The 21,914-nt window shown below is 41.6% G+C and overlaps 1 pseudogene; it reads right to left on the reverse strand.

The window, feature by feature from the left end:
* Positions 1-11,884: 11,884 nt before the first annotated feature.
* LOC115279437 overlaps positions 11,885-21,914 on the reverse strand; it is a 17,635-nt pseudogene continuing 7,605 nt past the window's right edge.

Here is a 21,914-nt window from a genome sequence, read left to right on the forward strand (position 1 = left end):
GTGGAATTTCAAATCCCTCTTTGGCCTACTGAAAATGCAAAGGCAGGAGAGAAATGGGGGATGGTTCTCTGCTGGTGTTTGCCCACAACAGAGGACATGTTACCAAAAAGGTTTTCTGTTGTTAGGCCTCCCTCTTCTTGTTTCTTTGGCCAGGAAAATAGGCTTTTCTTGGAAGTCTTCTTGTGCTGCTGGTGATTCTGGATTGGAACTTCTTTAGCATCCAAATATACATTGGATGTTGCTCCTCAAGTGCTGAGCTTCCTAGAATGGCTTCCTTCTTCTTTTAATCTGAGTCTTCATATTCTGTTCTTTGTGTGTGAAGGCTAAGTTTTTTAAGTTGTAGAAGGGTAGGTCTGGTAGGAACAGAACTACTCTAGCTTGAAGTAACTGCAAGTCACCCTTCAATTTATTTTACGAATTCCATTTAACTTTTGATAACTGAATATTCTGCTCTATTACTATGATGTCACTTACAATCAGGTAAGCATACAGTGGTGCTCAATTCTGGCAGGTTTTGCAACTGTGTCAGTACTGCAGTGGAATGGGGGAGCGGGATGGGGAAGCCATCTGTCCACCTGTCTTTATGTGGGTAAAGTACATGTTTCTTCTTTGCAAAGTGCCAGTTGAAGGTGAGATTTCATAAGCCAAGGTAAACAAAGCCCGAATCACAGGATGAAAAGCTCATAGAAACCAAGACTGTAATAGTTTTATAGACAAGTTGAAGCCAGCAAAACGTTAGAATGAAGATAAATAGGAAATGCGGACTTGAGGCGTGGGCATTATCTAATGACTGGAGATGACCACACTTTGTTGGGTTGAGTAAAAGGGAAAATCCACATTCTTCTGTAAGACAGACTTCATGAGCACAGCAGGTCCAAGATATTTAGGAATTAGCAAGAAAAAGAGAGACATTTGCATATGATCCATCTTGTAATTGCACACTGCAGTGCCTGGGCACACATGGTAAAATATAAAATAACTGAATACATGGAGCTTGTGTCCTTAATCTAGCTGTTATCTTTCTCTGGTAGTCACTAGTCACTAGTCCTCTTTAGGTGGAGTGTTGTTAATCTCGCAGGAATTCCTCTTGGTGTTAGAACCAGCCAGTGGCAGCACACATATATCTCTCCTCAAAAGGAAAACTAACGGAAAAAGAAGACACCGATGTGGTAACAGAATGATGCATGCCAGGTTTGTTGAGAGTGTTCTTACCCTGCTTCCACTTTTCAGCAACTTTTTCTATTGAAGTCTTCAGTGATGTTCTTAATTGCCTTAAGTAAGATTTAGTGCAGTCTCAGAACATAAAGAAAGCTCTACTACAGTCTGCTGCTCTGACAGAGTGGTGTTAGGCATGTATAGCCTGGACACAGTCATTTAAACCAAACTTAAGCTTTCATCATGGAACCTTAGGTACAACATCTCTGCTTAAAGTTTTATTTTTTCATATTAATTTTCATATATGCAAAAGGATGCCAACTAAGGTTATTCACTTTGGTGTCATTTAAAAGTCTATTATGTTTTAAAATACAGTACAAGAAGGTAACCAACATTATATACATTATAACATTATATGCATGATACATTATAATGTATAATTATCCACATTATAACATTATCAATATACCTTTAATCTACTTAGCATCTACTGTATTTAAGCTATTGCAATTCTTTTCATATAAAAGTGTGTCTTGCTTGAAAAATCTTTCTCTGAACCCCATGTAGGTCAGCTTAACAGGCTCTATCACAGTTCCTTATTTAATTTCTTCTTGGCACTAATCATCACAGTCTAAATTCATATTATTTATTTATTTTTGTCTTAACATTTTTGGAGTGTGGCTTCTACAATTAGGATGTAAGCTCCATGAGTGTAGCGATGTCACATATGTTTTTATTGGCCTCTCTCTGTGCCTCAAATACTGTCTAACATCCATAAGAACTTCGGTGATAATTGTTGAATTAAATAATCAATCAATAAATTCACCAGTGTATTTTCTAAGGGTAGGCACTATGATCCCATTCAATAGATTGAAACTCTCAGAAGTGTAAAGTGGACATTCTGATGACTTTGGTCATTACCTCAAGGAGGTTGTCAGACCCAAGGAAAGGGAGAGTAGAGAACACTAAAGACAAATGCGTTTTCCATGGCTTAAGTTCCTTACATACAAGTGCATTTGCATATCTGTATCAAATGCTAAATATTTACCCATGCTCCTCCTCGCCACTTTCAAATTACTGTCCCTCTTGCCACTCTTAGTGCTCAGCTTTGAACTTTGCCATCAAACCATTCTATTCCCTCTCCAATCCTTGTTTCAGCAAGCTATAGTCTCTCTATTCATGCACCCTATGCTATGAGTCTTGAAGATTTTTAATCCCTAGCCTATTGCTAATCCTTCTGATGCCACAGCAGTCATCATTGCTGTGGGTTTCAGAATCCTCGCTGATGACTCAAACATTCTGGCTTCTCAGACCCTCTGGTGATCCTGTTTCCACTTTTCATCTGCCACTGACCCCCATATCTAGATCTACTTGATACCTCCCATTATCTCAAGTTCAAGTGCTCTACTCTCCAGCTTCCCGTTTGAAGATTCAAGCCTAAGAATCCCCATTCTGGTCGGTGCCTCTTTGACCCCGCCAGGGTCTAAAATTCACTGACCCTGCTATCTTTCACTCTGACTCAGTGTCTGGATGTCCTCTCCTTGCATAACCAGTTTAATTACTTATTTTTATTCTCTGTCATATTTTATGATTTTATTACTCTCTTTTGTTCTCCACCATCATAATTACTTATTTTTACCCTCTGTCAGTCCCCTTACTCTTTCTCATCTTCATATCACTTTGGCTCACCCCAGCGCCACTTACTCCATGCCTGCACCAGGGCACCTCAGGAAGGCAGGAGGAAAGCACACAGTTGGCAATTTCAGGTGGGTCTGTACTGACTAGAAATTATATGACATTTCTCCAGATGAATATTTTGTACCTTTTTCTCTTTCTTCGAACTCTCGATATCTCATTCTTAGCTTATGACTTTTTACCGAGAAAAGCAAACGTCTACTTGCCTTCACCACTTTACCTACCATTCTGCTTTCACGTGTGTCCCTGTTCCCTTTCTGCCCTGTTGTTGCTGTGGATAAATGTTCATATAAAACAGTAGCCTTTCCACTTATGCACGAGATCTTGTCCTTCCCACACACTCAGTAAAATAATTCCAAAGATTATCTTCTCTTAAATTATCGAATCTTCCCTTACTATTAAGGGAAGACATTATATATATAAAGTCCGTCAGAAGCATGTCGTCATGTCTTCCATCTCAAAAAAAAATCAAAATCAAACTGTCATTTAACCTCATATTACCTTTAGCTACTTTTTGTCCTCTCCTTTGGGTGTCCTTTAAAGAAAAGTCCTAACAGAGTTGTCTGTCTTCATTGTCTCCAATTTCTCCACGCCCGCTTTCAACTCCTCCAATCTAAGTAGCTCGTGTCTGCGTTACCAATAAACCCCACTCAGCAAAATGTAATAGCTAATTCTCAGTTCTCATCTCAGCAAGCCTAGCTGTAACACTTGATACAGGTTATCATGGTCTCCTACTTGAGACATATCTTTCTTTATCTGTCTGGAAAATACTTATGGCAGACTATATTTTCCAGAGATGCCTACAAAAGTATCTCCCATGTGACCCACCTTTTTATGAGGTGAACTTACCACTTTTTCTGTTGAGAGGCCGAGTCTATGCTCCATGCTTGAGAACCCCCACAAGCTTGAGAGTGTTCTAAGCGTGGTATCTGATTGAGGTGGCCCTACATGACTATCGAAGAAGCCATGTGGGCACCTGGCCAATTCAGCCAGCAGATCATGTGACTCTTAATCTCAGGGTCCTGAATGCAAGCTCCACATCGAGCATGAAGCCTACTTAAAACAAACACAAACAAACTATGCTGCTGTGTCTTAGCCATTGGAAGAATGGAGGAAACAAGGTGAATATGTGAGCAGAGTACAGAGTACTGATAGATTGCTTCTGCATACTTACCCTCTCTGACATAAGACTATTGTTATTACTACTCTAGAAATCACCGCTCTATTTTCTCTTCACACAAGAGATAGACTCCACTTTTAACTTGTACCAATAATCAAATGCTGTGTGGTTATACTGCTTTTGTATTGAAGTCATGGGTATATACTCTAGATAAGAAACAAGGCAAAACTATTTTCCAAGAATATACTGAAGGCATTTGGTGACAAATAAGGCCCTTTTCCCTTATTAGTCTCCTTCTTCCTTGTTTTCCATCACCCTGTCTCTGCTTTTGCCCACTTTTCCAATATTTACAGTCAATCCTGTGCCCTCACACCTTTGATGTAAATACTGATTAAAATAGGTCCTCCTTCCTTATGTACTCTTTTCTACTTATTTTTTAGCTTTAATGCTCACTATTATCTTCCAGGAGCTCAGATCTATACGAAGAAGTTAGGAGAGAACTGTTAAGTGTGATGTGGTCATTTTCCCTAAAGAGTTTGTAATCTAGTTGCAGAGAAAAGATGAATGCTGATGAAGAATGGAGGGATGTTGGATCTCTCCTTTATCTTTTTCTTCTGGATTCTTTACTCCCAATTACAACCTACCAGCAAACTATAAACTTCATCAGATTGAAGGCAGGAATCAAGACACACTTTCTGGGAAGAGAACAAAAGCATCACAAAGCATATTGGGCCACAAAATTTTGTCAGGAGATAGTCTTAGTGAGGAGCAGATTTTAAGTTAGCAGGGATTACTCTAGTAGAGACAAGAAAATGGCTTATCATTGGGAAGAATACATTCATTTAAAATCTATGTTTCTGGAGGAATCTGATGAATATATCATTGATTTTCATCATTCATGAATTCTCTATTGAGAATTTGCCTACTCTAAAATTTATTTGTAAGCCTCCAAATTGTTGAGCTTTCATCATCATTGAGGATGTTGGGTGAGTGACAAAACTTTGACTTGACAGACATGTATGTTCCCCTCTGAGGTTAAGACAAGAAGCTCTGCCTTCATGATCCCACTCACCATGCCAACTAGTGTCCTCTTCACAGTCTACTTGGTGTCACATTTTTGTTGGAGATTTTTATTTGTAAAATAACCCCAAAACATAATACTGAGGTGCTGTCTAGTTCCTCAAGTGCAGGGCAGCTGTGAAGTGCCTAACAGAGAAAGTAAGTGCATCAGAAAGCTTTGTTCAGGCATGGGTTATAGTGCTGTTGGTGTGACTACACAAATAATGAATTAGTAGTACATATTAAATAATATTTCTAAACAGGAACACACATAGAGCAAGTATATATTGAAAGACTGATGAAATATCATGACAAGAGACCCATGAGGCTCTAACACCCTGTACTAGCCCTAGAGCAATGGTTCTATTTTCATATATGCATATATACATCAGACACACACACACACACACATCATAGCTAGGGCTCTAAGTCAAGTTTACAAGAAATTCTTTTTTGACATGCAGTGTGTTGGGCATTCACAGGCTAATCATGGACACCATAAGGTAGGTCACATTCAGAAATTAGTTTGAAGCTTAACAATGTCTTTACTTGCCCAAGGAAATGGTAGTGTTGAACCTCAATCTAAGTTCTGTCCAACTACAAAGAATGAACACATTTTTCATCCTTTTTAAGAATCTTCCTTGACTAATAGTTTGGACAAATAATTAGTGGGTTAGCTAGGCCAGCTTGTAATGTCCATTAACAAAGCACAGATTATAGGCAGAATATGAATGTCTACTTTCTAGTCTTTTAAATATAGCTGAACTTCACTCCAAGAGAATGCGTGGTCAGATGTCTCCCTGGATGTCCTTGGAACTCTCTTGGGTAACGTGTTCACTTCTTCTACCTTCTGACTCTTTGATCAGACAATGTTGACCTCTGATGTCACTGTCGTCTCAGACGTTTCCCTTGAACTGGCTCTCGCTACAGGAATTTTACTCTGCGTTAAGGTTCCTGCTGACCACTCCTCGCGGTAGATGCGCCATGGCGTTGCTGCAGGTAAACTCTGGGCAGGGGATTCATGTGTCCTCAGACACTGTCTTCCGTTCCTCCCTGACTCTTCAGTCTTACTTTTTGTTCCCCAGCCTTCTCATTTCCCTCCAGCTTCTCTAACTCACCCCGATGTGGATTTGTTCACCAATTCACAAGCAATGCAGAAAGTCATGTTCATTTGGGTGTTAATAAAAAAAAGAGACTTTATGAACTGCCCACTAAAAAGTATTGGCTATTTTTCCATTTCATGCATAGCTCATTAAACATGCACCCATTATTTATAATTCGTATGACCAATTGTTGTAACTGGTACAAAGCTGTCAGTTTGAAATTTCCTAGAAAAAGGTATTTTGTTTGGTTTATGCTGGAAACATTTATGCTATAAAATAATAGGCCTATGCATTCTAAAAAATTGCCGTATCACATCCGTGGCCAATGCTTGAAAATCACTTTCAGAATTCCTTCAGTAATTCTAATTATTAATCTTGTAGCATTTGTGAGGCACATTTGCTTTAATCATCTAATTTCAGATCTGCCTCCGTCCTTCACGTACCCTTTTCCACCAGAGATGTGGTGTATACCTGTACGTGTGAGCAAAATATACCAAGGCTTTTCCTGTAAGCCCTTGCCTGGCACAGGTGGAAGTACCAACAGTAAGGCGGGGTTTGGAAAGGCTGGAACCTGTGTTTACACCTAATGTATAATTACCAGTCCAGAAGCACTTCAAGTGCATTCCTTACTTAAAGCGTTTTACACCCACTTGTTTGCTGCCAAATGGAAATTTCAGTTGCTGAAGGAGTGACGCTACGGAGCTCCAGAATCTCGTAACACGACAAAGTGAATCATGAGCAGTCACGTGTTTTATGCGCTAGAGGTTTCCTAGAAAAATGCGCTTTGTCTTCGTTTTATAGGAAGGTAGGAACTGCACACCCGTGTTCTAAGATCCGACATGCCCCTCGCTGCGGTGTGTGCAGACCCTTCCAGGGCCCTGGGCTCGCCTGGGGCCTCGAGGAGGAGAGACAAGTGACCGCCCCTCATCACATGCAGGATCATGTGCCAGGTTCCCCGAGTGCATGATCTGTTCGTGTCTGACCTTTTAATTATAAGCATTTGAGTCAAGAACTGCAACATTACACCGTGAATGGCGGAGCCTTCTCACGTCTTGAGTAACGTAAACGGACTTCCCGCAAGTTCTCCGTTTCCAGCTCCTGGCAGCATGTACTTGAACAATTGAAATCTCCTGCAAATGTACAAAAACATTAGGCATTAGGTGATGTTGATTATTGGCATAGAAAAATTGTACTACCCTTCCTGAAGCTGAGGACAATGGATTTTACATCACCCGAATATAGATCACCAGAGAGATAAAGAAAATGTCACTGTGCAGTATAGATGCATTAAAAAATAGTAATGGTAACGGTAATAGTTTTTATTGTGTGCAAGTCACTTTACAAAATGATTGATTCTTGTAATAATTCTGCACAAGAAGTCATAGTAATGCTTATTATACAAATTTGGAAATGAAATTTCAGGGAGATCTAGTTATTTGTTTGATAGCTAATCAGTATTTAAAGCTGTAATTCAAAACCACACATTTCTGACTCCATTTTTTGCTATTCAGCATCCCAACCAGCTCTCCTTCCCCTCATTTCTTCTTGCCTTTCCTCCTTCCCATCAAACCAATCAAGTTTTTTACTGAATTGCTAATGTGATCCAAGCACCACTCCAGACTCTCAAAATAAAAACAGTGAATACCATGTCAACTTACCTCTCAATAAATTCCCACTCTAGGAAAGGACACAGACAGAAAAAACAGTAATTTCGTTAAAATACACAAGTTAACAAAGAAGTAAGAAAGATAAGTAAGTATACAGTCCACGGGGGCCCAAAGCGCATCAGAGATGAACAGAAGACGACCCTCAGGAGGGTTCCAATGGGGACAGCCTGTCAGAAGAGGGGCCAGGAGCAAAGTGGTGGGAAGGTGGGGGTAAGTGTGGCTGCAGAGTGTGAGCGAGGGGCGGTGGGGACAGGCCGAGGGACAGCAAGCCTGGCCCCAGAGTCCCATAGGCCGGTGCGCCTTCCTCGCAGAGTGACTCTTACTACAACGTTTTCCCCTCATATTTCAGTTTATACTGGGGTATAAATAATGGTGCCCATTCCATAGGTTGACATGAAGCTTAAGTGAGTTACTACTTGTCACTCACTTCCAAGAGGGCCAGGCACATGGCATTTTATGCAGTGAGCTTGAATAAAACCACCTTGCCTATGCATGCTGGGAGCAAGCTATTGAGGCTTCGTGGGCCAGCAGATGTCCTCAGACTTGGACCTGGATAAAGGGGAAACCGCTGAAAATTTTATCCACTGGAGGAACGGGGCTGGCTCTGCTTCCCAGAAGATTGCTGTGGTAGCAGCCCGGAGGGAGAGGGGGCTGACGGGAGCGGGTGCACCAGCCCTGCCCAGCGTGCCCTGGGGACACTGCATGCATGGCTATCTTCTTGTCAGTGCCTGGCTTTTCCCAAATGGCCAGTTTAAAGGAGCAGCAGTCATTTGGACGTATAAACTTAAATATACCCTCATTACCAGGTCACATCTCGTACAAATGTGGTTTTATGTGTTTTTCTGAATGTTTGGAAAAGAGAGCTTGCCGTAAGACATCATTTCTCATAGTAGAAACCTCTTGGGAAATGCAGGGCTTAGCAGATTATTCAATTGCACCCAGGCCGAGAAACTAGAAAATTCAGTCATAAAAACTTTCCTTTTGCAGTGACAAATTTCAATGTGAGAAATGTATTTGTAGAATTTTATTTCTTAAGTAAATTACTCTCACATATTGAGAGTACATTGTTCATAAGTTAGTTTCCTGGCCCTGTGGGGCAGCGACCCAGGAGTTTTTCCACATTATTCCCCTTTATGTAGGGACCACTTGGGAAAAAAAACATTAGCATTACCTAAAAATCTTGGTATATATATACCCCACAGAAGTGCATGCACGTGATACTGGAGATTTGTTCAGGAATATTCTGGGCCGCGTTATTTATACTAGCTCCAAACTGGAAGTAAGTCAGACGTCCATTACAGCAAAGTCGATACGTGTGTTGTGGTACGTGTATGCGATGAGCCATAAAAATGCTGAAATAAGGTGAACAATAGCTACATTCAGCATCAGGGTGAGTCACAAAGTTAATGTGGAAGTAAGAAGTCAGATACAAGAAAATATATACACTCTGATTCTATTTATATATAAATAATATAAAGGTTATAAATTATATAAAGGTTAAGAAATTATATAAAGGTCAATAATATAAAGGTTTATAAATTATATAAAGGTTAAGGAAACAGACAAACGTGTTGGAAATCTGCAGAGGGGTGACTTTTGGTGAGAAGGGGGTCGGGGGTCATAGTGATTGGGCGAATCACCGCCGGGCCTCTGGGCTCCTTGCCCCTCCTGATGCGCTCTTGGCCACGTGGGCTCTCACTCCCTTCTACCCTCTCATTGTCCCTCCCTCCCTCACCATCTCCCTGTCCCAATCTCTGTCTACGTCTATATTTATATAGGTCCACGTTTTTTCACTCATCTGTGCCTTATTTCAACATGCCTTTTCAAAAGATGATATTCTAGGGGCACCTGGGTGGCTCAGTTACTAAAGCGTCTGACTTTTGATTTCAGCTCAGGTCATGATCTCAGGGTATGTGCTGGCAGTGTGGAGCCCGCCTCGGATTCTCTCTCCCTCTCTCTGCCCCTCTACTGCTCACATGCCCTTTCTCTCAAAATAAATAGATAAACATTCTAAAAAACAAAATAAAAATGAACAAAAGATAATATTCTAGTGTTTATGCATATTTTTAAGATTGTGAAAAAAAACATATGGAGAATGTTAGAAGATTAGAAAAAATTAGTCATAATTATCAAGCTAAGAGACTATTTCAACATGATATACAGAATAACTCGTCAGGTCTAGAGCAGTCATGGCTCCGTGATTAAATGAGAACTGTAGAGGTGTGATAACACAGCATTGGGCTTCTGCCTCTTTTAATTTTTAGACAACATTCTGAAATAGAATGGGAATACAGTAAACTGCTAGTGCCTCTATTACTTGTTAAGTAAATGGGATAAAAAATACGAAAACTTTCATTGCTCAGAGCTGAGTCATACTGAACTCTTTCAATGTTTGAAAATCCTAGAGGACACGTTAATACAGAGATCTATGATATATGCAATGTGATAGCAAGGCCAGCGGTCTGTGCTCTGTCACTGGTGCATGCTTATCGGCAAGTTTGGGCCTAGCTCTATGTAGTTTTCGACCTAAGCTGAGTTAATCACGTCTAGAAAGGGTAGAAAGATACTCATTTTGTGTAGCCAGTTTTACACACACACACACACACACGCACGAATATAATCTCCAAAAAAAATGCACACACGATTCAAACATGAACGCTTGCAAAGGCACACCAAGATTCAGGCTTTGGAAGAGAAAATAAACCCACAAAGTTTCTAATCAATCCATGCTGGGAAAATGTCAGGTTCACTATAAAAAGTTTTTGTCTCCGAAACAGATTTCACTTTGGAGAGCTCTCAAACACAGTTGATATTATCAGGCTTTTTTTATACCCATTCTGATGGACGGATAATAGTATCTCACTAATTGGTTAGTTTTGTTTGGTTTTGTGTTATTTTTAAAATATTTATTATGGAAATTTAAAAAATTTTTTTTATGTTTTTTTTTTGAGAGACAGAGAGAGACAGCATGAGCAGGGAAGGGTCAGAGAGAGAGGGAGACACAGAATCCAAAGCAGGCTCCAGGCTCTGAGCTGTCAGCACAGAGCCCGATGCAGGGCTCGAACCCACGAACTATGAGATCATAACCTGAGCCGAAGCCGGATGCTTCACAGACTGAGCCACCCAGGCGCCCCTATTATGGAAACTTTTAAACAGACACAAAAAGTAAAGAGAATAGTATAATGAACCTGGTTTACCTAACATGTAGTGTCAACAATTCTCAGTGCAGGGCCCATTTTACTTCCTGTATATCCCTACCTACCTGTTGACCCCCAACGTCATTATGCAGTGTAGTCCACACATAAGAAGTGCCACCCTTGAGCCATGATGTACTACATGCTATAATGTGCCGGAGGCCGTGGTTTTGTTATTTTAAGTAAAATTCTCCAATATGAGTAATTTCAGGTTTATACCCACTTACACGGAAATATAAGTCATAGAACTTTACAAACCTCTAAAAATATTGATTTCTTAACTTTTTTCACATTAATAAAAACTTCTTTTACCATTTCTAATGGTATCCACATATTGTTGATATATTTTTAAAGTTTACTTATCTTTCTGTAGGATAAAAGTAAATCATACACATTTTAGAGCATGAAAATAAATTGTTTCCAGCTCCCTTTGGAAATATCTAGTGTTAGCTATTTATTATGTTTCTTTTCAGATTTTCCTGTGAATATATTTTACATAGTTAAAGTCCTACTTAGTGTTCCAATATTTTTCAAAACTTGGGTAATATCCAAGTTCTTTTTTTTAAAGGAAAAATGTGAGCAACCCATGATTTGCACATTCCCCAGGGGCCAGGGCCTAATTATTTAAAAACTAATTTGAGACTAATTTACTTAAGAAACTGTATTTTTATCCTAGGAGTATATCAAGTCAAAATTCACTTTGACAGAGATGTTTTACAACCCACAAAATATATTTTTAGATTCTAATTAAGAGTGAAGTACATTAGAGTGTTTCAGAACTCCCATCTGCGAGGGATCAACAAGCCCGTTTCGTGAAACACTGGACTATGAGACTGATAATTCATAATCACGGTAGTTAAACTTCATTGGAGCCTTGAACTGGGCCTTCGGTCAAGTCCACGCTTCTCCAGGAGGATAACCCCTAGCAACAGGAAGGCTGAGCTGGAGCCGACCCGGCGGAGGCGGAGGGGACTCCGGAGGGATTTCCAGGCGGGGCCGCCTGAGCTCAGACATGGAGGTGACCGAGGCGCAGAGGAGAGCTGTGAGTTCACGGTGGTGGTCGCCTCCCTAAGGAGAGAGGTCCTAGGTGAGCACGTGGTAATAACAGCCCCCCCTCCGAGGATTTCCATGAGAACAAAGCAAGCCATTTTATTAATGTGTTTCGAGCCATGCGTGGAAATGAGCACATCTGTTTCTTCCTTATTTTGATGCAGCCGCTCACACTCACGGTTGCGTCCATGTTTGCTGAACCGATAGACGAGTGCAGCACGCGGTCCGACTTCCTCCGGTGTGCAGCCGCACGGGCCGACGCCCCCCACCACGCGGCCAGCAGGCCCCACACACCTGTCCTGCGGGCAGCTGTCCGCTCGCTCCCTCCCTCAAGGGGCGACGGGCGTCCGCCTCGTTCTGACTGCTGCTGTTTGTCTCCGCGCCCTCGTTCTTAAGTGAGCCCGTCATGCGAGGGCACCAAGCACGACTGTCACCGAAACGAGTGCTGGGCAACGAGACCACATGCACCGCCCGCGCCGAGTGCATCTGAAGAGTTCTGAGGGTTTACAGAAATTGCTTTCGGTCATATAAATCCGGAATGTGTGGGTCTGGGGTGGGTAAGGAAGATTTGATGACCATACTTGTAATTTGTGGCCGAATGAACTGGCACCACCTGTGCTGAGGGTCCCGTTGGTGCGGAGTCGTTGATGTGGCTGCTTCCCAGCTCAGCTCTCAAGTTCAGATGCTGTGAGTCAGTGTGTGGGTGAGCAGGAGAGCACAGGCGTTCGCCTTCTGAGCTCAGACCCAGGAAAGCCTCCGCCGGAGCTCAGGGGTGTAACCCTCAGTGCAGGAGGCTGCAGGGAGGGAGCAGGACATTGGTCAGAGACCTTTTCCCCTTGGAGGCAGGTTACTGTATCACTTCTAAATTAAGCCTATGGCTATATTTGGTAATGCAAAATGTCAGGCTGGAGAATAAGCAACTTACTTTATGCAAACAGATTAGCATATCATGTATACAGTTAGGCCTTTGCTGTTTCCGGGCTTGGGGCCCAGCACAAAGCTCACCCACCACTGTCTGATAGGGTGCTGTGGCCAGGTCCCATCATCTTTTTGGGGACAAAAACCCTAGTCTGAACACTACATTCTGAATCTTTTTCAAGGCTGTTTGTTTCTGGAGACTTTAAAAAGGCCTTCTGGTAGCTCATTGGGGTAATTTAATGTAAAATGCTGTCAGAATGCGTAGCAAGGCTCATTCTGTCCACGGGTAGTCCTACTCTTGGGAGTGAAAGACGTGCCTGGCAAACAACATGGTCATTGTAAGCGGGGCCTCCTTTAGGGCCTCCTTCGGGGCCCTCTGGGGCTGTGCGGCGGGGGGATGATGACCACTGGTCACACGGTGATAATTGAATTGGTTCCACTCACTGGTCACAGTGGCACATGCTGGTCAGTCATGCCCCAGGCGGCAGGCATGGGGAGTTAAGGGCACCCAGGCCTGCATGCATTATCTCTTGTCTTTGTGAGGGCGGCCGTTCCAATGGTGGGAATGTACATTGGTACAACGATGGAAAACAGTGTGGAAAGAACTCGCCAAAAATTAAAATAAGTTCTATCATCTTTTCTGGGCACAAAAACCCTAGTTTGAACACTATATTCCTAATCATTTTCAAGGTTGTTTACTTCTGGAACTTTACAAAGATCCTCAGTTAGTTCCTAGGGTAATCTGATGTAAGTGGTGTGAGTAGAATCCGTAGCAAGGTTTGTTCTGTCCACAGGTTTCTTTTCTTTTTATTTTTAAATAATGTTTTATTTATTTTAGAGAGAGAGAGCAGGGGAGGGGCAGAGAGAGAGGGAGACACAGAATCGGAAGCAGCTCCAGGCTCTGAGCTGTCAGCACAGAGCCCGACGCGGGGCCTGAACCCACAAACCACAAGATCACGACCTGAGCTGAAGCCGGACACTCAACCCATTGAGCCACCCAGGCGCTTCTGTCCATGGGTTTCTTTTTCACTTTTGGAAATATATCCAAAGGAAACAAGCAAATAACTCCAAAAATATCTTCACCTTTATGTTCACTGTAGCATTTGTAACAGCCAAAGCAAGGAACCAGTGTCCATCCATTTATACATGGATAAAGAAGTTGTAGCGTCTATATGTGCACATTAGAATATTATTCAGCCATCAAAAATGTGGAAATCTTTCCATCTGTGGCAACATGGATGGACCTTGAAGGCACTACGCTAAATGAAATAAGTCAGAGAAAGACAGATACTGTAGGATCTTATGTGTAGATAGAATCTAAAACAAAAACGAAACAAAACCCCGAACTCCTAGACAAAGAAATCAGACTTGTGGTTACCAGAGTCAGGAGACGGGAAGAGGGGGAACCAGACAGGCTTGCCAGCGGCCGCCTCCAGCACAGGGCATTTGCCCCCAAGGCTGACTTTGAGCTGTACCAACTCCCCCTGGCCCCACTGAACTCAGCAACTGCCTGATCTGCTGGCTCCGTCTTTTCATAGATGAGGAAGGTACAGTTTCTGGGTGAATCCATGGTCAATGGTGTTTCCAAAGGCAGAGAAGGCCTCACAGGAGAGGAGGGTGTCATGTCCCCTCTGCACACACAGATAGTATTCCCCTTCCGAGAGGCTCTGTGTTCAGGGAACAAGTCGACTTGGGGAAAGGACCCTCGTATTCTCGATCATGGTTCTTGTCCAGATCATGGTCCCTGTCCCCATCATGGTCCCTGTCCTGGTTCCACTAATGACTATGGTCCTGGTGGAGGTTTCTAGGTAGGGAGACAGGAGCGGGCACCACCACGCTCTTCAGGTCCCCAGTCAACGCTTAGAGGGGGACCTCACTAGTCCCTGGGCTCTGTGCCTCTTCCCCATCTGGGCCCAGATCCCAAACCTGGTCCCTGGAAGACACAGAACTCATACAGAGATTTCCTCTGCAGGTGTGTGGATGACTCCTGTAGATCACTGTTGCAGATATACGACTTTAGAATGGCTGGTAAGTGGGGACTGGCCCTCTTTTGGGGCCCATTAACTTCCCTCAAGGGTCTGAGAGCATCGAAAGCCTGAGTTCTTAAGCTGCCAGCTCCTGACTTCCGCAGCTGTTGCCTGTTTTGCTGTGGTGGCCCTGTCCACCATGCTGCTGGGACAGTGAGCGGGGGACACCGCCTTGACTGGATGTGCTAGTGCGGCTTTGCTCCTTAGAGCCAGTGATGCCTTTTCCTTGTTCTTGAGTTTGCTGAGTCTCTTCTGCACAGCTGCTCCCCTTGCTCAGCTGGGGGGATCACCAACCTGGTGGCTCCCCAGGGGGTGGTACCAGAGTCCCGTGGTTTCGGGAAGTGCCCATGCAGGCCAAGAGCTTAAAGATCTTCCAGTAACATGTAGTGGCAAAGCCCTCAGCAATCTTGGAGGTGCCAAAGGTGCCACTACCCCTTGATTTGTGCACGGCCCACATTAAAGCAGCACGGGAAAGGAAGCTTGCTCTTCTGACGGTTTCCAGTCGTCATTGTAGAGAAGACAAGGAGGCTGGCCTAACGCATAGTACATATTCAAACTAGATTGCAGAATCCAAGGCCAGGGAACTCTCTGGAGACTTGGGTGTTATTATTGGAGGAATTCTTTTGCAAAGAGGTTTGGTGTGAAGAGTCATTGAATATTTGCAAATGTGTTGACCTTTCATCACCCTTTTCTCTTTTCTTTTTCTTTTTTGTTTGTCCATGGAGAGATTTTAACTTACTTGTTCATTAAAATGTATAATTCAAAATGAAGTGGAAAAAAACCCCTATCTTTTGGTATCTCTGAACAAAGAAAGATCATTACTAACTATTAACCTAATATATATATAATATAACTAACTATTTGTGTTGAAAAAATGCACATTATAAAGAATAAAAGTAGACACAAGTTGGGATTTTTCCAGTTAGGTAAATAATATATGTTAAATGTAGGGTGAAAATGTCGGAATGGACATGGCGGTCTGTTTTTATAGAACATGAAAGTATAGCACAACTTCCTTTCTAATGATTTTCAGAGACAGAAATTCAGTTGTTATATCATCTTGAGATTTGGGGGGGGTTATGATTTAATCCGTGTCACATGTGACTGTGGAAACATGACATGTGACAACAGGCTGTTGGAGCACTTGGGCATGGCTCCGTGTCTGTGCCGTCACTTACTATCAGCACTTTACAGAGAGCTCACGTCAAAGACGATAAATGGATTGGAAGACAATCTCCAAACTTCTAATGCCTGCTGGAAATAATGCTAGTCAAAAATTTCAGGAAATTACTGAACATTTTTTTCAGAACTAGAATGCAGATAAGAGGGAGGGATATGGCGATAATGATCGTAAATCTCTCCTGAAGTCAGTTTTGATCCTCCTAACATAGAAATGCTCCTCAGGCACTGGCTGCCTCAGGCACATCAGCAGGGTTTTCACATTAGCATGTTAACAACACAGGCACTGTTCAAGGTGAAGGGTTACATACAGAGACTGCCGACCCCAAACCTCCTTTCTGTTTATATATGTCCCTGGCAGGATAGTCAGCCTGTTCATAACTAACAATCCCCCCACCCCAAAAAGAACTACATTACCATGCAAGAATAGCAGTCCTGTAAAAAAATACTGATAGCAATAGGAATCTTCAGAAAACAAATTTTATTTCTTTCAAAGCAATAACTGGCAGTGATTGTGTGTGTATAATTCGTTTCTGAACACTTTTCTCAAAGCAAAATTTAGATTTAGAGACATATCTCCCAGATGGGATGAGCAGTCAACAGGTGCCAAAAACTTCATTATGCTGAAGTTTCAAACTATGGTGGTAACACCTCCCATGAAGAGTTTTTGGGTTTTTTTTTTCTTTTACAGTTAGAATTTTAACATGTTTATCTTTGGCTCAGATATGTTTTAAGAGGGTAAGAAAATATTTCTTAAGCAAATCCAAATATTCACCAATCTAATGGGAAAATGTAAAGGTTAATTAAACCTTCTCCATTTGCATCTGAGGCAAAGCTTTGGTGCATAATTCCTTTTTTAAAAAAATGTTTCCTAGAGATAATTTTCTCCTCTTCCAGCTTGTGTGGGAGGGGACTGTGGCCTTCAGGAGCGTCCTGACCATGACTCTGTGCCCCACGGGGCAGGAGCCAGGACACCACAGGCAGGTATGGGCTCACCCCCTGCCTTTGGTGGTGTCCCAGACTCCACAGGGTACAGAGGTCCAGGGGAAAATGTGAGATCAGCCACCCAAGTCGAATGGAAAATTTCAGGATGTTAGAAAATACGGGACAGTTGATGGCTGAGGTCGTGGCTCAGAATGATGTTTTGGTTTACCTGTTTACCCAAAGCATTTCATCCGTTGCCTAAGAAAAAGAAAAGAAAAAGGAAATGAAAACTCACAAGTAAAAAAAAAAAAAAAAACAGTTGTTAATCTATTTTGACATACAGGATAACGAGTATCATTCTGTAAAATTTATATTCATGGATTTAGCACGATCTGTGTGAGCCATATGACAAATGTCTCTAGAGTTTTTTAAAAATTTTTTCACTCATTGTCTTCGTGTCATTTCTCAGAAATCACTTAAGTGTATATATTTGTCAGGAAATCGAAGCCATTATAGAACTAGAATTAGACTAATAGATGAATGTTTAAATTCATTTGAGAATTTTTTCATTAAAAAATTAATGTTTTTTGTTTATTTTTGAGAGACAGAGAGAGACAGCACTAGCAGGGGAGGGTCAGAGAGAGACGGAGACACAGAATCTGGAGCAGGCTCCGGGCTCTGAGCTGTCAACACAGAGCCTGACACGGGGCTCGAACCCATGAACTGTGAGATTATGACCTGAGCCAAAGCTGGACGCTTAACAGACTGAACCACCCAGGTGCCCCAAGAATTTTTTTCAGAGAGGCAGAGACATCCCTCATTGGTTGATTTGCTTTGCTGCTATGCTTTAAGGTTTTCAAAGAGGTTGATGAGGGTCCCTGGAGAAAATGGAAGAATGTCAGGAGAGGGTTCTCCATTGAATTATTGGTCTACACAGAGACAGAGAGATGATACAACATTTACTCCACTTGACTTCATTTATGGAAAGTTTGACCTAACACATGCTAATCCCTCTGTTCTTTACATCCTCCACTTCCCTCCCATAGGTCCTCTTACATTTGCACCTCTCCACCATCCCAGGCCCTCCTTGGCACTGTCATCCTGTAGATAGTAGTCAAATAGGTCAGGTGGATATTCTCCCCAAGGGTCTTCCCCCAGTGAGTGTGTTTCAAGGGAATGAAGGGAAATGCCAGGGGTTGGCAGCCTAGAATCTATAACAATGTCCATAATCTGAAGATTCCATGTGGTGTTAAAATCTTTAGTGTAAAAACTCCCTAAAGTCTTCCTATGTTAAAGTAAACTTTGAAACTGCTAGAGGGGATACAGTACACCCCATGTGACAGAATTCTGACCAGAAAAAAATCTCTGGGAAACATCTGAAAAGGTTCCTGTTTTCTGGAGCACAGTTTGGAAACAGGAGCCAAGCACTGATTTTCAAACTTGCTCAATGAGTGTCTTGGAGGAAGTTTGAGAAGAAGCAAAGAGGCAGAATTCAGGCCTGTTTCAAGAAGAGTCTTTCTTACTCATTTCTTTTATATATCTGGCTTTTCAATGACTAAGCTTTTCTTTGAAGAAAGGTCTCCTTGACCGAAAAAAAAAAAAAAAGGATTCTAGAAATATTTGTGGATGTTCAAGACTGAATCTCAATGTCAGCTATTTTTTCCCTCTGGCTTTGCTACTCCTCAGACTTTCTTATGGTATTTTTGGAATGAAACCACTTATTCAAACTTGAGCATGAAATCCAAAAGCCAAAAATGTCTGATATTTTTTCCCACAAGTACGTTAGAACCATGAGCAAATGAAAAGACTCCTCTTAGTGGGAGATCACTGTGGTAGCTCAACAGAAGGAAAGAAAGATGAAGGCAGTTCTGTTGATTTATGTGTAAATTCCTCATGTAGTTCATTAGCTGGACACTCTCAGCTGAACGCCAGGCTGTCCTGGGCAGAGGCTGTAGGTCACTGAATCACCACAGTAGTCATCTGCAGGGTAGGGGAGCTGCATTCCAGGCATTTGCTCCAGTTATGTGGACTTCTACAAAACTGCATTGCTGTCCCTAGATAAAGGAGACACATTAAAAATTGTGATCTTTAATCACAATTGCCCAAGAAGACAAGCAATCAAATATGAAATTGAAAAAACAAACAATGATTCTGAGTATCAGCTTGTGACCTTACATTTATACTGCATACAGACCAAATACATGCGTCATTAAGTACAAGTCTAAATTATGATTTAGATTGAGTAGGTGAAAAACTATAGAGGCTGATAAATGGGCCTGGATAGGGTCCCATGGCTGTATTGGCCCCTACTGTCCACAGCTCAAGATCTCCCAGGAGCCCTCACTGGGGTGGGACAAGCATATTTGGAAGGATACTTAAGGAAACTCCTGGTAGAATGCTATAAAATCTGTTTCCTGACCTTTTTTTTTCTTTTTCCTTTTTCTAGTCTTTTCTAAAAACCTTTTTTAGTTACAATACTCTATAACTTGCTCTGGGCAAAATTCTCTCATCGGGCTGTGGGATAAATTCAAAATGAGTAGCAGAAATGACAACTTATCTTTATTTCAACATGGAAATGTGGTTTCTCCAGATGTTTCTAATGTTCCAAATAGGGATTTTCAAAGACTGAACATTGCATCAAGGCAGCCAGCCTAAAGGACTATACACAAATCATGTTGCTTCTGTGTGTGTGTGTGTGAGTGTGTGTGTGTGCAGACACACACACACTCACACACACACAGAGACACACATACACACCATAAATGTAGACAGAGACATAAATCAATCCATAAGTAAAGATCCATCTGAGGATGGATCACAAGTTTTCTTCCTTGACATAGTGACTGATCACAATTAGACACAGATAATAGGCAACTGCCTTATTTGTAGAACTGTTAAGGGTATGAAACAGTCTTCAACAACCCAGAGCACTGAGTGGTGCGTGAGTCACTCTGAAGCGTGGTTTCCAAGACCACAAGAAATCAGAAAGGCAACCTATAAGAAACATCAAAAGCATATACCACACATAGGAAAATCCCATCTATGTCTTCCTCCTCAACATACAGGGGAGAGGAAAAAAGGAAGAGAAAGAGATGCTGAGAGAGAGAGAGGGACAGAAACACAGAGACAAAGAAGTCTCACAAAGTTGGAAATATGGTTTTTGTTAGAATCATTGTTATTGTTGTTTTAATCATGCCTTTAACTTTTCTCTGGGGAGATGTGGAAACAGTGGCCCGAGCATAAGGATTTGAAAAATGTATAAATGTAGTGACATTTCGCCTAACTGCTGCACAGGAAGGGTTATCTGAGTATGCATAGATACACAATGTGAAACATTGTTTCAGCTTTGAGGTGCTTTATAATACCTTTAAATGTTTACAGTAAGAAGTGAAGTTATTCCCACAACCACGTATATCCTGTCTACTTGGGGTCATTCATTCAATAAAAATGTTCTGTTTATCTTTTAGGTCCTGAAATTATGCAAGGCACTAGGGAGTAAAAGTGTGATTTGGTCCCTGACTCTACACTGAAATTTAAAATTCATAGTCTAGTGAGGAGCTAGGGACATAGGCAAACAATTGGAACATAAATTATGTATGGTGTGCAGTGGAAGAGAGATAAGAAACTCTATGTAGGTCTGGGAGAGTCGGGGAGGCTTCTTAAGGAAGGTAGCAGTTGACTGAGATTCTAAGAATCTGTAGGAATTAGGCAGATAGACACAAGCAGAATGGGCACTAGAGGCAGTAGGCACAGTATGTATAAAAATTTGGTTTCGGAGACTAAAAATTCTTCTGTATTTCTGGAGTATGCAAAAATATAAAACAAAATAAGTTATTTATTTATTGAGGAATCAACAAAAGCTTACAGGTTTGAGCTAATATCTTAACATGTACTAAAGTTTCCTTTAGTATTATGTACCAAGAAAATATTTTTTGTTTAAATTACTTTATACATGTGCTGTATTAGAAAGATAGAAAGCCAAAACTCTGGTTGGTGACTTTTTTGCCATCTTTTATCGTGGCTAAAAGAGGAGGGTGGGATTTTCCATGAAGGCAATGCAAAAGCAGATTGCTTATCCACCAATATTATGTTTCCCTTGGAGGTAAGCCAGTGGGCCCGAAATTCTCTCCTATTAATTTTTCCTCCTTCATCAAGGATTCAGCCTAGAGCCACAGCCATACCATAAACTCTTACTCAGAGAGGCTGGGGTTTGGTTGGAATTACTTGAGAGTCTCTACACAGTCCCCAAATAGGCACTTTCTGAATTTGTGAGACCCATCGATCCGCCAGGCAGCCTTTCCCACCCTTTCTCTGTGGGCTTCGGCGTGAGGAGCCCATTGGGGAACAAATTATTTAATGTGGCTAATGAATTGACCATGGTGTTTTTGTGGTAGAAAAGTCAGTTTCCTGAGTTCCCCTTACATATATTTAGAAAAAAGTTGTTTGTAATAAGAAAAAACTAAACAGAACACCAGAAACATCATCTCTTACCTTCTTTATAGTCTTCTGAGTGTTTCCTATATTGACCAAACATAGTCTTGTGATTACTAGGTATAAAAAGGCCAATAAGAACAATATGGACTTTTTTATATGGCTTGCTGAGGTGTTTTGTTTCCTGAGTCCCTCCGTGGATGAGTTAGCTGGATTAGGTTGTGGTTTGGATCCCATTCTCTTGTTTGGTGGGGTCTACGGTTGATGGGTCCAAAAGCCCAGATAATTTTTCTAATTTTTAATTTTCATATTTTTATTTGTTATGCAAAAGAGTAAAACATGGTACCTTATTAAATACAAGTTTGCCTTTTTATCTTTCCTTTTGTAAAGGA

The sequence above is a fragment of the Suricata suricatta genome, chromosome 15 (assembly GCF_006229205.1).
Source record: "Suricata suricatta isolate VVHF042 chromosome 15, meerkat_22Aug2017_6uvM2_HiC, whole genome shotgun sequence".
Classification (NCBI taxonomy): domain Eukaryota; kingdom Metazoa; phylum Chordata; class Mammalia; order Carnivora; family Herpestidae; genus Suricata; species Suricata suricatta.